The sequence below is a fragment of the Carassius carassius genome, chromosome 46, assembly GCF_963082965.1.
Source record: "Carassius carassius chromosome 46, fCarCar2.1, whole genome shotgun sequence".
NCBI classification, from domain to species: Eukaryota; Metazoa; Chordata; class Actinopteri; order Cypriniformes; family Cyprinidae; genus Carassius; species Carassius carassius.
This window is the reverse complement of record NC_081800.1, coordinates 21,125,232-21,141,652: the sequence shown is the minus strand read 5'-3', so window position 1 is coordinate 21,141,652 and position 16,421 is coordinate 21,125,232.

Here is a 16,421-nt window from a genome sequence, read left to right as displayed (position 1 = left end):
GTTTTTAAAAACACAGCTGTTCATTGTTTGATAATGTTACTTCACAGTGCATTAACTATGTAAACAATCAGAATGAGCTTTATTGCCAGGTATGTTCACACATACAAGGAATTTATTTTCGTGACAGAAGCTCCGCAGTGCAACATAATGACAGTGACAGAACAAAAAAAACACAAAATGGAATAAAAAATATAAAAAAAATACAAATAGGTAGGTAGGGGACGAAAATATACAAATTGACAATGTATGGCAGGCATATTACAATGAGCATTATGTATGTACAGGTATATTATGTGCAAAAAATTTAAGTGTACGCTAAGTATGTGTGTTAGATAAATAAGTGTATGTATATATAAATATAAATAGCATAGTGTGTTCCACAGTTTTTATCAATTGTTCATTAGATGGATTGCCTTAGGGAAGAAACTGTTCCTGTGTCTGGTCGTTCTGGTGCTCAGTGCTCTGTAGCGTCGACCAGATGGCAACAGTTCAAAGAGGGAGTGTGCTGGATGTGAGGGGTCCAGAGTGATTCTGCCAGCCTTTTTGCTCACTCTGGATAAGTACAGTTCTTGAATAGAAGGGAGGGTTGCAGAGGTGGGTAGTAACGAGTTACATTTACTTCGTTACATTTACTTGAGTAATTTTTTGGGGTAACTAATACTTTTCAGAGTATATTTAAAGATGGGTACTTTTACTCTTACTTGAGTAAATTTTTTTGGGAAAAATCTGTACTTTTACTTCGTTACTGTGGGCGACGATCCTCTCGTTACTTTATCTTAATGCAATAAATGTTATAAATGCTTCAGTTTATTCCAAACGCGCCGTCTACTTTTCTCTGGGCAATGAGCAATGCCCATTCGCGAATGATTCATTCTTTTGAGTCAATTCTGTTTAACGGCTTGTTCAAACCAGTTGGCAAATGAGTGAATTTGTTCACTCAGAGTTGTAACGTTTAAGATCATCAGCATCGTTGAAACGGGGCTATGGAACAGCACTGTAGGGCTGTAGTCAACCAAAGAAATACTTAGTCAACCAAAGTCCTCTCCTGCGCAACGATCAGTCGACTAAAAAAAAAAAAAAAAAAAGACGCGATGTTTTGCATTTTGATTGAACATTTATTTAACAATTGCCATGGAGCATTTATAAAACAACAACGAAAAAACATCAATAATACATAAAACTATAATAATAATAATACCAGAGATAGATGCGTTTTTACTGCACTGCACATTATAACCAATCACACAAGATTCTGTTGAGCTTATGAATGCAATGGCCAATCAGAGGCGTTCAGATGAGTCATCGCTAAAATGCTGGTGCTTCCTTCACTTGCTCGCTGACTGGAGACCTCTTTCTGCCGAATTCTCTCGTCAGAAACAACAAAGTGCAGATGTGTTAACGAATCTATAATTAAGATATTGATTTCACAGTATTAACAGTTTCAGTGATTTTAATCGGAGTTCCTGAGAGTGATTGAAGTATAGACTGTCAGTGAAAACGATCTTTAATAATGTAAATGTTATTTGCTCTCTTTCTGAACAATTAAAGATTAGTAGCAATATTTATATCACATTAACTTTCAATGTTAAATTCACATTTAATATAAAGTCAGTCGTATTAAAAATATGTTATGGCATGACACCTATATCTGTTACATAAGTAAACAGACAGGGTTTTATAATAAATTACATAAATTGTAGTTAAGGCTGATGAAATATATACATTTATACACACACACATACATTACATACATTTTATCTATATATCTAAATAAAAATAGGCTCAGTTTATATGACCCAAAGTAACTAGTAACTAACTACTTGAGTAGATTTTTTATCCGATACTCTTTTACTCTTACTCAAGTAACTATTCAAGACTAGTACTTTTACTTTTACTTGAGTAAATATTTCTAGAAGTACTTTTACTTTTACTTGAGTACAGTTTTTGGGTACTCTACCCACCTCTGGAGGGTTGTACCAATGATTCGCTCAGCAGTCCGGACTACCCTCTGTAGTATTCTGAGGTCAGATTTAGAAGCTGAGCTGAACCAGACAGTTACTGAAGTGCAGAGGATGGATTCGATGATGGTGGAGTAGAACTGTTTCAGCAGATCCTGTGGCAGGTTAAACTTCCTCAGCTGGCGAAGGAAGTACAACCTCTGCTGGGCCTTTTTCACAATGGAGTCAATGTGAATGTCCCACTTCAGGTACTGAGAGATAGTGGTGCCCAGGAACCTGAATGACTCCACTGCAGTCACAGTGCTGTTCATGATGGTGAGTGGGGGGAGTGCAGGGAGGTTTCTCCTGAAGTCCACAATCATCTCCACTGTTTTGAGTGTGTTAAGCTCCAGGTTGTTGAGAGTGCACCAAACAGCCAGCTCTTTAACCTCCTGTCTGTAAGCAGACTCGTCACTGTCCTGAATGAGGCCGATGAGTGTTGTGTCGTCTGCAAACTTCAGGAGCTTGAAAGAGGGGTCTTTAGATGTGCAATCATTAGTGTACAGGGAGAAGAGCAGTGGGGAGAGAACACAGCCCTGGGGTGCTCCGGTGCTGATTGTACGGGTGCTGGATGTGTATTTTCCCAGCCTCACTAGCTGCTGCCTGTCTGTCAGGAAGCTGTTGATCCACTGACAGACGGAGGTGGGCACTGAGAGCTGAGTTAGTTTGGGCAGGAGGAGGTTTGGGATGATCTTGTTAAAGGCCGAGCTAAAGTCCACAAACAGGATCCTCACATAAGTCTGTCTAGGTGTTGCAGAACATAATGCAGTCCAATGTTTACTGCATCGTCCACAGACCTGTTTGCTCTGTAGGCAAACTGAAGAGGATCCAGCAAGGGTCCAGTGATGTCCTTCAGGTGGGCCTGCTTTTTTTCAAATGACTTCATGACCACAGACGTTAGAGCCACAGGCCTGTAGTCATTTAGTCCTGTAATTTTGGATTTCTTTGGGATGGGGATGATGGCGGAGCGTTTGAAGCATGAAGGGACTTCGCACAGCTCCAGCGATCTGTTGAAGATCTGTGTGAAGATGGGTGCCAGCTGGTCAGCACAGGATTTCAGACAGGCTGGTGTAACACAATCTGGGCCTGGTGCTTTTTTCCTTTTCTGCTTCCGGAAAACCTGGCGCAACGCATCCTCGCTGATCTGAATTGCAGGTGTGGAGGAGAGGGGGGATGCAGGAGGTGTGAATGCTGAGAGCGCTTGATTGGAGATGTGTTCAGGGCGGGTTGCAGGAGTTGTTAATGGTGTGAATGGTAAGCATCTTCTTTGGCCTGACGGAGCTGTCTGAGTTTTGCAGTGAACCACGGTTTGTCATTGTTGTAATTGTTGTTATGGCAGTGTTGTAGTTGAGTCCTGATAGGAATGCAGATATCCTCACAGAAGCTGATATATGATGTTACGGTCTCTGTGAGTTCATCCAGATCAGTGGCAGCAGCATCAAAAATACTCCAGTCAGTGAGGTCAAAAAAAGATTGTAAATCCTGCTCTGCTTCATTAGTCCATCTTTTTACAGTCCTTAATACAGGTTTAGCTGATTTTAGTTTCTGCCTGTAGGTCGGTATAAGATGAACCAGAAGGTGATCAGAACGTCCCAAAGCTGCTCGTGGAACAAAGTGATATGCATCCTTTATTGTGGTGTAACAGTGATCCAATATATTACTGTCTCTTGTGGGACATGTAACATGCTGTCTGTATTTTGGCAGTTCACTGGAGAGATTGGCTTTATTAAAGTCCCCAAGAATGATTAAAATGGAGTCCGGGTGTTGTTGTTCTGTCTCTGTGATCTGATCAGCGAGTTTCTGTAAAGCCAGACTTACATGCGCTTGTGGAGGAATGTAAACACTCACCAGAATGAACGAGTGAAACCCCCGCGGCGAATAGAACGGCTTGCAGTTAATGAAGAGTGTTAAGAGATTTGAGCAGCACATCTTCTTTAACACAGTTACATATGTACACCACCGTTCATTGATGTAAAAGCATGTCCCGCCGCTGCGCGATTTCCCCGTTGATTCTGCTTCAAAGTCCACTCTGAATAGCTGAAAGTCCGGCAGATGGAGCGCAAACAAGTAACAAAAAAAAACAAAAAAAGTAGAGCTGGGCTTTCGTGACTGATCTTACAGTATTACCAAACTACAGATAATGCTCTTATCAAGCGGTGCGTATAGTTACCATTTAGCCTGTGAAAGCCTGACACATGGCCAGAGACACCCTTAATTGGATGCAGTAATTTTTCTTTTTTATTCTTAATGATCTGCAAACCATATAGAGCAGAGGCTTTTTTTTTCATTCCCCCATTTAGAAAGTTTGTCCAAAACTGCCCAAGTTAACTACCTGAGGATGTTTAAACTACAAATCTAAAGTCTCTGCAAAATGGTTAGGATTTCTCAGACATGCAGCACAGCCTCCTGCATTCTAGATTAACAACAGCTGTATTAGAATATTTACAAAATTATTAAATATGTAGAAGGTTTTTTTATATATATATATAATAGCAGATGCTCTTTAAAAACAAACATTGCCACTTTGCAATTATGTTGTGAATGTTGCTTGATTATGTGGCATGTCGCATAAGTGAGAGTGAGATGCTTTTTTTATTATTTATTTTTATATCACTAAGTGGGGTTTATATAGCTGATATTCTACATGACCTTGAATGCGGTTCATTCACTAATAAGTGGGTTTGTGGTAGGTACTTTACCTTTAGCATTCAGTCCGTAACTGCAGAATTCTGTAACTGGTCTTCCTTTTTTAACTGTGAAATATCCTCATCCTCCAAATTTCACAAAGTTTTGAGCTGTACCACCATTCCTTTAATGAGGAACAAGTTGTCAGTGAGAGCCAGGAGCTGTTCATTTCACAGATGTCAAACTTCTTCCTTCATCAGCATAATATTCCCAAACTCAAAGCTAGTCACATAAAACCACTTTAAAATGAGAATAGTGCAACAGCTCAAACCATTACCTTCAACAACTGTTAACAACAGTATGGTCAAAGTCAAAACAGGCCTACAGAAAGATTGGTAGGTCTAGAATATAACCCTATAAATGCTCAGAACGGCATACTAGCTTAGAACTAGAGGTATAGTGCCCCTTATTCTTTAAAACGAATATCTACTGTTATTGCAGTCACTATACCACAATTAACATTTCAGAAAAGTCAATGCAAATACTGTTGTCTTCCGACCTCATCGTGTTGCATCTGAGTGGCACTCTATTCTTGAAAATAAGCGCTATTATGCATTTTCAATTCAAATTTGTATATAAAAATATCAATCAAATCATAAATCAAGTTTTAAAAAAATTATATATATATATATATAAATCGGGTATAATCTTGATTTATAAAAATGAAAAAAAAAAAAAAAAAAAAAAAAAAATATATATATATATATATATATATATATATATATATATACATACATATATATATATATATATATATATATATATATATATATATATGAAAGTGAAAGTGAAGTGACATTCAGCCAAGTATGGTGACCCATACTCAGAATTTGTGCTCTGCATTTAACCCATCCGAAATGCACACACACAGAGCAGTGAACACACACACACACTGTGAGCACACACCCGGAGCAGTGGGCAGCCATTTATGCTGCGGCGCCCGGGGAGCAGTTGAGGGTTCGATGCCTTGCTCAAGGGCACCTAAGTCGTGGTATTGAAGGTGGAGAGAGAAACATATATATATATAACATATATATATATATACATTTTTAAAACAGTTTAATTAGCCAAAAACAGTGCTTAAAGAGGTAATTCAATGCTGCCAAGTTAGTAGAAATGCATAAGACTTCGGATTTAGCAGTGGAGTATGAACAAAAGCAACCAACAGCACAGAAACTCGGTAATCAAAGTGTGAACGCCCAATGAGTCATAATGGCAAGACACACTGACACAGCTTCAAGAGATGCATTTTTTACAAAATGAGCTCAATATTAGATTCATAGCATTGTAACAACCACATAAAATAGAGTTAACATGAGGCAGTTGTTTGCAATCCTTTAAAAGAAGCAAAGCTTTTCATGGTTCAGCATATTGTTGATGTTTCATTCCCAGGGGGTTCCCATAACACATCATCTGTCTCTGTCTCTATAGAAATGGAAACATATAAAAAAGACTGTGACTTTCAAGACAGACATATTTTAATATCTATAAAGTACGGTGGCCCAGTAGTGCACAACACAACGACATTAAAAAAGCAAACATAAGCTCACAACACAACGACATTAAGCCACAACACAAATACATTAAGCCACAACACAAAGACATTAACCCACAACACAACAAAATTCTCACAACACAACGAAATTAAGCCACAACACAACGAAATTCTCGCAACACAAATACATTAAGCCACAACACAACGGAAATTCTCCTGACCACTAGGGGGCAGTTGGTCTGCAGAAACGGGCAATAGACTACGTATTTCCTGTGAAATCTCAGGGCGAATAAAAGATTCCTGTCTTTATTCTGCCGTAGTGTGAGTGCATTACCAGCAGCAAACTTTTATCCATAAACGATGAATATTAAATCATATTTATACATTTTGCTATAATACAACAAATTAAGTATACCACAGCAATATAATTATTTAATGAAGAGTTCCATAAACATCTGTGAGGGTGGTTTACACTAGGGCTGTGCAAAAAATCGAATGCGATTTTCATGCACATCTCATTAGTAAAGACGCTCCTGTAATTAGAAGTAAGTTTACACAGCTATTGCTGTGACCCGTTTTGTGAGGCTCCTCAAAGGTTTTTCACACTTTTCCCCTGGATGAAGAAACTCGAAATAAGTGGATTCAAATTAGTAATGTAAGATTTAAGGATTTCAACATCACTTCTGATACTTCAGTCTGCAGGCGCCTCTTCAAGAATGACAACAGCATGCAAATCTACACTAGGTAAGATCTAAACCTTTATTACTATATTAACGAGCACAATGTAGGCCTATTGTGAATTTTTTAATTGTCATTATTACTTTTTTGTCGCTGTGGTTGCCTGTTTGTTTAAAAACCTCTTCCGTGGATCAAGGCAATACGTGTTAATAGATGATTAACCCATAAATAAAAAAATAAAGCTGTCATCATATACTCAATATTATGTCGCTGTAAACCCATATGGCTTGCTTTGTTCATTGGCATACAGAAATGTTGTAAATAATGTTACCGTCAGTCAGCTATCTAGATAAGACCCCACAGAATAAATTCAGAACAGTTTATATGTATATATATATATATATATACATTTTTAAAACAGTTTAATTAGCCAAAAACAGTGCTTAAAGAGGTAATTCAATGCTGCCAAGTTAGTAGAAATGCATAAGACTTCGGATTTAGCAGTGGAGTATGAACAAAAGCAACCAACAGCACAGAAACTCGGTAATCAAAGTGTGAACGCCCAATGAGTCATAATGGCAAGACACACTGACACAGCTTCAAGAGATGCATTTTTTACAAAATGAGCTCAATATTAGATTCATAGCATTGTAACAACCACATAAAATAGAGTTAACATGAGGCAGTTGTTTGCAATCCTTTAAAAGAAGCAAAGCTTTTCATGGTTCATGAAAAAGTCTGCAGGCGCCTCTTCAAGAATGACAACAGCATGCAAATCTACACTAGGTAAGATCTAAACCTTTATTACTATATTAACGAGCACAATGTAGGCCTATTGTGAATTTTTTAATTGTCATTATTAATTTTTTGTCGCTGTGGTTGCCTGTTTGTTTAAAAACCTCTTCCGTGGATCAAGGCAATACGTGTTAATAGATGATTAACCCATAAATAAAAAAATAAAGCTGTCATCATATACTCAACATTATGTCGCTGTAAACCCATATGGCTTGCTTTGTTCATTGGCATACAGAAATGTTGTAAATAATGTTACCGTCAGTCAGCGGTAATGACACGAGGGAGAATAAGCTAAAACCCCAGCTAAAATCTTTTTACAGACCTACCTTTTTTCCACTTGTATGTCAATACATTATACATTTTTAAGTATCCTTCAGGTTCAGTGTAGGCAAACAAACTTTTTACATTGTTTGGTTTGTATTTTCTGAAAACATGTCTCATCCAATCTAGATTTGAGAAGTAGATCCATTTAATGGCCTTTTGGAGAGTTATTGAACCTGCATTCCACATGGTTCGTGTGACCAGAGCAAGGGCAGCTAAAGCGAGGAGAGAAGTTGGAATATCAAGCAATGCAATGGTAAATATTGATATTGTATTGTTTGTGACGGAGAAAGAAAATGTTATATTTATTTTCACTTTTTGATGCACACGTTACATGCATGTATCATAATTATTTAACAATTATTTTGACAGTGTCAGTCTCTGCAGCCCTTCGATGAGTTCCCCCTCTTCATGGTCCACCTTTCAGTCGATCTTCCACAGAGAGATCTGGCCTTACACAAAAAACTTGGGATGGATTCATTTGGTTCTCTTACAAGAGTTCTGTCGTACTGCGTCTTAGCTAAGACGCTACGGGAAAAGTCTCTTTTCACTAAATACTGAAGCAAAAAATTATCCTTAATTTTGAATTTTTGTAAAGTGCATTTGCAGCAGCACACAGCCATAGTCGAGAGTCAATGGTGACTTTGAGGACTCGCCTGGCATTCTTCTCCGAGCCTGCATCCTCCGCTGCGCTGCAGCGCCGTAAAAAGCGCAGCTCCCAGCGTTTACCGGAACCGCCTCCAGCTCAACCGAGCTCGCCGGTTCGCCCTGCTTCACCGGCCTCCCCTGCATCGCTTCCCGATGGCAGCGCCCGCTGTCTGCCGCCGCGTCATCCGAGGAAGTCGATCTCAGGGCCGCGTCGGGGGAAGAGGAAACGTGCTCTCTGCTAGCTTCGGGCAGTGAGGGATGGGCGAGCTCCGGGGATCTCGCGCCTTCTGCTCAGAAGCCCAGCAAACGAGCTGACATCGAGAAGGAGCCGAGGCGAGTGCTCACGCTGGCCGCGACGAGTCTCGGCCTCGAGTGGGTTGCACCAGCGCCCCCCTCTCGTTCCCGGCTGGATGGTAGTTTCCTTTCGGATGAGCGTACTTCTCAAAGCCCGCCTCATTTCTTCCTGAGCTTCACGAAGAGGTGGCAAAGGCTTGGAACGCTCCATATTCAGCGCGAACTCGTTTGGCTGTCTCACTAGCATTCTCCGCACTGGATGATGCTAAAAACAGGAACTACCAGTCACTTCCGCCGGTGGAACAGGCGATAGCGACGCACCTTTGCCCGCCCTCTGCTGGACGGCAGACGAAAGTGGTGTTGCCATCTAAAGCCTGCCGCATGACGTCATCTCTGCTCACGCAAATCTTTCTGCTGCTGAGCAGGCTGCGTCTGCACTACACGCGATGGCTGCAGATATTCCAGGGTGATCTCCTCTGTAAACTGGACGAGATGGGACCTGATTTTCTCGCAGATTTTAGGAGTGCTTCGCTACTAAATCCGCTGCACAAGCCATGGGACGAGTTATGGCTTCCGCTACGGTGGCTGAGAGGCATCTAGGGCTGACGCTCTCAGACATGGCAAGCGCTCCGGTTCTGCAGCGAGTCGTGCTAGACCGGCCTCGCAAAGCTCTCAGCCACACCCCCCGCCTCCTGCTGCTTCATCGAAGCGCCGGTGTACGAGCTCTGCTGTGGCCGAGCTCTCACCCAAGCGCGCCGCTGTTTCAGTTTCAGGAATTGTGACTGTGTCAGCGTTTTCTGCAACGCGCAAGCCTGCACAGTTGCCCGCTTGCCTGCACACAAAAGCCGTTATCACAACAGCTTCAGCAATGCAGCTCGAGACCCCGTTCTCGCTCTACCGGCCGTCGCCCCGCGCCGCGGGGACCACGGCAGAGGATTACAGTGAGGCCAGAAGCCCCGAAGCCATCCTAGGAAAGCGCTGGTATACGAGTCGCCACGGCCAAACTCTCACCCAAGCGCGCCGCTGTTTCAGTTCCAGGGATCGTGACTGTTTCAGCGTCTTTTGCAATGCGCAAGCCTGTACGGTTGCCCGCTTGCCTGCACACAAAAACCATTATCACGGTTACCCAGATATTTCCCGAAAAGGTGTAATTTCTGGTGTCCCGGCCACGGCCGATGGTGCTATAAATGTAGTAACGATGCCCACTGCTCAGTGCCCATATCCACATATAAGCACAGCCCTTCACACAGGGCTCGCGCACATAAAATCGACTCAAGTCGATCGCGCGCACTGCATAGTAAACGTGCCCACTCCTCAGTGCCCACAAACACTATGTCACATGCGTCATGTGGTTTCTGTAAAAACGAAACCCGTGCACGTTCGTTCTGCCCAGGCAGACAGCGAGTCTAAAGCAGTAAATGTGCACGCCTACAGCCCACAATTACTCACAGACAGCACGAGTCCCACGGGACCTGCTCAGCCCTCCCTCACTCGGTTAAGCACCGTGGGGGGGTCGAGGACGAGCGATCTGCCCGCTGTGATCAGCGCGCTCCCCGCCTCATATGTCACAGGCTTAACGCCCATGTTAGAGCGCATCGAAGCGCTGCCGTTGCCCAGCAACAGAGCGCGCTTCGCATCCAACCCCTAGCCGTTCATGCAGACGCATGGTCAGCGCTTCCAGGGGTTCCGGATTGGGCGCTAGACATTATAAAGAGAGGCTACTCGCTACAGTTTTTTCGAAGCCCTCCGCACTTTTTAGCGTGCGTCGAAACTGCGGTCAAAACAGAAGTAGCACACATACTTCGGGCCGAAATATCAAAACTGTTGAGCAAAGGGGCTGTAGAGCCTGTGTCTCAAGCTCAAAGCGAGGTGGGGCTGTACAGCAGATACTTTCTAGTGCCCAAGAAAGACGGGGGTCTCAGGCCCATACTGGATCTAAGACAGCAAGGCATTGGTGAAACACATTTTCAGAATGCTTACGACCAGGGAGCTCCTCACGCATATTCGCAGAGGAGACTGGTTCATGTCAATAGATCTGAAGGACGCGTATTTTCAAATACAGATAGCGTCAAGTCAAAGGCGATATTTGAGGTTCGGCTTCGAGGGCCAGGCATACCAGTTTACAGTCCTCCGTGGCTCCTCGTACGTTTACGAGGTGCATGGACACAGCGCTCGCTCCTCTCAGACTCAGAGGCATGCGAGTGCTGAACTATTTGGACGACTGGCTGATTCTGGCTCAATCACGAGCGGAGCTCGTGGAACACGGGGCCATTTTACTCGATCACCTCGAGAAACTCGGTCTCAGTGTCAACTGGACGAAGAGTTCGCTGAACCCCAGTCAAACGATACGGTTTTGGGTATAGCTCTGGACTCACATTCCATGACGGCGCGGCTGTCACCACAGCGCGCGTTGGGCACTCAGCGCGCAGCGAGTTCTCTCCGCTGCGGCACGACTGTTTCGCTCAGAGAATTTCAGAAGATGCTGGGTCTCATGGCCTCAGCATCTCCAGTTCTTCAGTTGGGCCTGCTCCGCATGCGCCCCCTGCAGTTATGGCTGAGAGCGCGGGTACCGCGCGGAGCGTGGGTATCTGGTCAGCTGTGTCTCAGGGTCAATCAGAGCTGCGTTACAGCCCTGAAACCCTGGACAGCGAACGACGGATACCAATCAGGTGTAAGCTGAAAGTGAAGATGGTGTCGACGGACGCCTCCACTTCGGGATGGGGAGCGCTGCTCGAGGGCAGACCGTCCTTTGGCCTGTGGTCAGAACGGGAAAAGCTCCAACATATCAACTGTCTGGAAATACTGGCAGTGGAGAACGCGCTGACGCGCTTTTGTCCCCGAATCAAGGGCCACCACGTCTTAGTCCGTTCGGACAACATGTCTGTGGTGTCCTACATAAATCGCATACACAAGGTCCCGAAACCTGTACAAGTTGGCGGAACGCCTCCTGGTTTGGGCTCAGCGCAACTTGCGCTCGCTGAGGTCAGTTCATGTACCTGGGCTAACGAATCTCGGTCCAGACAGGCTGTCCAGAAACAACATTCCCACGGGCGAATGGTCTCTACACCCGCAAACAGTCCGGCTGTTGTGGGAGAGATTTGGCAGGGCGGAGGTGGACCTCTTCGCGTCCCACGAAAACGCTCACTGCCCTGCGTTCTTTTCCAAGAACGAAAGCGCGCTGTCACGGGGATGGCCGTGCTGCCCGCTTTATGATTTCCCCCCCGTCTCCCTCCTTCCGCAGGTGATGGAACAGGGGAGAGAAACGAGATGTTTAATACTGCTTGTAGCACCATTTTGGATGAACCAACCATGGTTCCCAGATTTGATGCAGTTAGCAGACACCGCTCCGTGGCCAGTGCCGTTGAGGAGGGACCTCCTCTCGCAGGCCAGGGGCTCGATTTGGCACCCTCAACCAGAGTTGTGGTCCCTCCATGTGTGGGCGCTCAACGGTTACCCGCTGATCTCTTAGTGGGATTGCTAAATACCATCACTCAGGCTAGAGCTCCGTCGACATGACGGCTGTATGCCTCGAAGTGGTCGGTGTTCTCCAGCTGGTGCACAGCTCGGGGATGTTCACCCCTTAGTTGTGAGGTGACGGAGGTTCTCTCCTTCCTACAGGAGCTGTTGGATAAGGGCAGAGCCCCATCCACGCTCAAAGTTTATGTGGTGGCCATCGCAGCGTTTTCTGAGACAGCGCTCGGTCAGTCAATATGAAGGAACGATTTGGTCATCCGCTTCCTTAGAGGAGCTAGGCGGCTGAATCCTCCCAGACCTCGTCAGTCCCTGTATGGGACCTCGCGGCAGTTTTGGAGGCCATGAAGGGTCCCCTTTTGAGCCTATCCAAACGATTAGCCTCCAGCATCTGTCGGTCAAGACAGTGTTCTTGTTGGCTCTCGCTTCAGTGAAGCGTGTGGGTGACCTGCACGCGCTCTCGGTGAGCCAGTCGTGCTTGGTGTTTGGACCTAATGACTCAAGGGTCATACTCAAACCTAGGCACGGTTGTGTGCCGAAATCCCTCAACACGCCGTTTCGGGCTCAGGTTGTTGCCCTGTCTGCCCTGTCGGTGTCAGGTGAGGATGGAGACTCGAGTCTTCTTTGCCCTGTTAGGGCTTTAAGAGCTTATGTCTCGCTCCGCTGTCTTTAGACAGACTGAGCAGCTGTTTGTCTCGTTCAGTGGACGTTCCAAGGGAATGGCTGTTTCGAGACAGACTCTATCCAGATGGATAGTTGACGCCATAGCGTTAGCTTATGCTTCCAGGGGCCTTCAGTGCCCACTGGGCGTCAGAGCACAGTCCACGAGGGGCGTCGCCTCGTCGTGGGCGTGGTCTACTGGGATCTCCTTGCAGGATATATGTATGGCGGCAGGTTGGGCCTCGCCGTCTACATTTATCAGGTTCTATAACCTGGAGGTTCCCGCCTTGCAAGCAAGGCTGCTGTCGGTATAGACGAATCAGGCGAAGCGCCCTTATTGGTCTGATATTGCATCAGCCTGCGCTCGATAGGCTGTGCACTTGCCGCAGAGCAAGCCAATGAGCGAGCGAGCCGTCTCGCCTATGGCTGTGTGCTGCTGCAAATGCGCTTTACAAAAATTCAAAATTAAGGATAATTTTTTGCTTCAGTATTTCGTGAAAAGAGACTTTTCCCGTAGCGTCATAGCTAAGACACAGTACTCGTTCCCTCTTCTAGAGAGAACCGAGGTTACGTTAGTAACCGAGTACGTTTTATTTGTACAGACTACAATATAAAATGTAAATTAAATATTATGTAAGTGCAAATATATGTAACTTTAATATGTTTTCTTGCTCACCAGTGTAATGTAAACATGTAAATATCCACACTTAAATTTTTTTAACTTTGATACAGTTTTAATAGTTATGTAAAATACAAATACTAATAACTATGACAGTGTAATGTTGTGTTACTATATTTTTATAACACTACTATATTTATAACACTTCTGCCACTTGGAGGACTGATAGGTCAGGCAGATCACTGGTGACTTCACTGTAAACATTCTCCTGAGATGAAAAACAAAGGTATAGTGTAAATTGACCATTAAGAAAAATAAAACATTTCCACCATCATTACAGGTTGCATGCATAATGAATAGAGCCATAATCATTATGATTGTGTTTTTGTCTTTTTTCTGTTAGGGCTAATCAAATAGGAATGTTATACATTATGAATAAAAGCAAGATATGAAAAGATGATCAATATCAATATTAGACACTTTCCTCCTATCTTAACCACTCAGCGAGTTTCCTCTCTTGAAAACAGGACCACCATCCCACTGACAGGACCTGGCTTGACTCTCTAGGCATATCAATGGGGCGTGTTAATATTATTAATCAAAGTTTATTAATTATGTCATACATTAAAGAATTTGATAATTCTCTTACTTACCATTGTTCTAGGTTTGTGCCAGCTCTGCTCCCTTCAGTGCAGCTCTGTACAGGAGGAACTGCACTGATTCTCATTTCTGAATAGTGTGCTGTCTGCTACAGTGCTGCAACAGTACGGATGGGAGTCCGTTAAAACAATCTGTGAAGATTATAACATTGGTTTGCATATTTAATTGATTTCAGATACATTTTGAATTACTTTAAGTTGCATTTTAAATTATTACATTGTAAATTACTCTATATTTAAAATACATTAAGACAAATAATTAATATTTTATATAATGTTACAAACATGCCAATAGACTGTAAAGAGATCAGTAATATTTCAAAGGATGTCCATATCTCTCTTAACCATTTCTGATCTTGTTTGCTTTTTACTGAATAGCTTTATCATGCTTGTGTTGGGGATCCATGGAAAACTGCTATATAAATGTGAACAATTAATTCAAGCTTCAGGTTACAGATAATACACTTTGAAAATATAACAATAACTGTCAGACTAAAGCCCCGTTCACACAATGAATGATAACTTTTAATATAACGATAGGAGTCCACAGCAGCGAATTATATAATCTGTTTATTCTAAGCGTGCACACGCTCGTCCGCTGCTTTACATTCTCAAGCTCGTTATAGCAGGATTCTGATTGGCTGTCAATGTTTTTAATCGTTCATCAGCTGGAAAAAAAATAGTTCTTAAAGTGATTCCAATGATATTGTTTCTCTATGTCTTCATCATTATAGCTGTGGTGTGGACTCTTTTTTTAAATAGTGAGAACGATTTTTAAAACTAAATATCTTTATCGTTTTATTTATCGTTTGGTGTGAACGGTCCTTTAAGATTTATTACGATACATGGCAATCTAAAAATGGCAACAGTATTTAAAATACTTTATATCAAGTGAAGAACTTCCTATCACAGCAAACACCTATCAGAACCAGCGATGCAAATCAATGTGGATTACCGGGAATCCTGCTTTTATTTCTACTATCTCTTACGAGTTATAAAAAGATGAGGTGGACGGAGTTTAAAGCTATACTCTAACTTAGCCCTGCTATTTTTGAGCTGATCAAGTCAGTGCAGCAGCGTTATCCAGCCTTATTAGCTAGATTTGCTAGAAGACGATAGAACAATACTCACCCTAAAGTTGTTGATGTAACTTGAAACGTTTAATGCCCTTCTCCGCGCGATGAAATTCATTTACAGTCATCAGGGGAAGTTCTTGTAAGATGAAAAATCTCCTCTTGTCAATTTGAAAGCTCTACGAAAAGAGAAATGGATTCCTGCACAGCACCGGATTTAAATAAGCCTCCTGAGGAAAAACATTGTGTACAAGAGCAGAGCTAAACGGTCCAAATTGAAAATATTATCAATTTATTTTTTGCTCGATTCATGAATCAGGACATTAAGATTGAGGATATCAAAACATTTAATAAAAACAGGTTTTTCATTTAAAAATCGATTACACATATTAAGTTACACATACGCCTCGATGAAATATCGGTGTTTAACTTTCAACACTGCCCCCTAGTGGTCGGGAGCACTTCTGTTGTGTTGTGGCTTAATTTCGTTGTGAGAATTTCGTTGTGTTGTGGCTTAATGTATTTGCATTGTGGCTTAATGTATTTGTGTTGTGGCTTAATTTCGTTGTGTTGTGGCTTAATTTCATTGTGTTGTGAGAATTTCGTTGTGTTGTGGCTTAATGTATTTGTGTTGTGGCTTAATGTCGTTGTGTTGTGAGCTTATGTTTGCTTTTTTAATGTCGTTGTGTTGTGCACTACTGGGCCACCGTAATAAAGTGCTATAAAACATAGTAGAAATTCAGTATCTTTACATGCTCTTAACTGAAAAAAAGAAAAGAATAAATCTGTAAGCCAAGCAGTTTCAAAATAAGACTTGCATTAGATATCATAAAAATACACACCACATATACTGCAGAAGCTATAATTTGGATTTCTACAAGCTATTTGATGCCACAGAGCTAATGACTGCCAGATTCACAAGTTAATTGTTCTTTAAAGTGGTTGTATTTAATGAATCAGTAGAACTGATTTACAAATTGGCCTGCATCTATATCATCCGTTAGCAATCGGTCAGATTACGGAGTT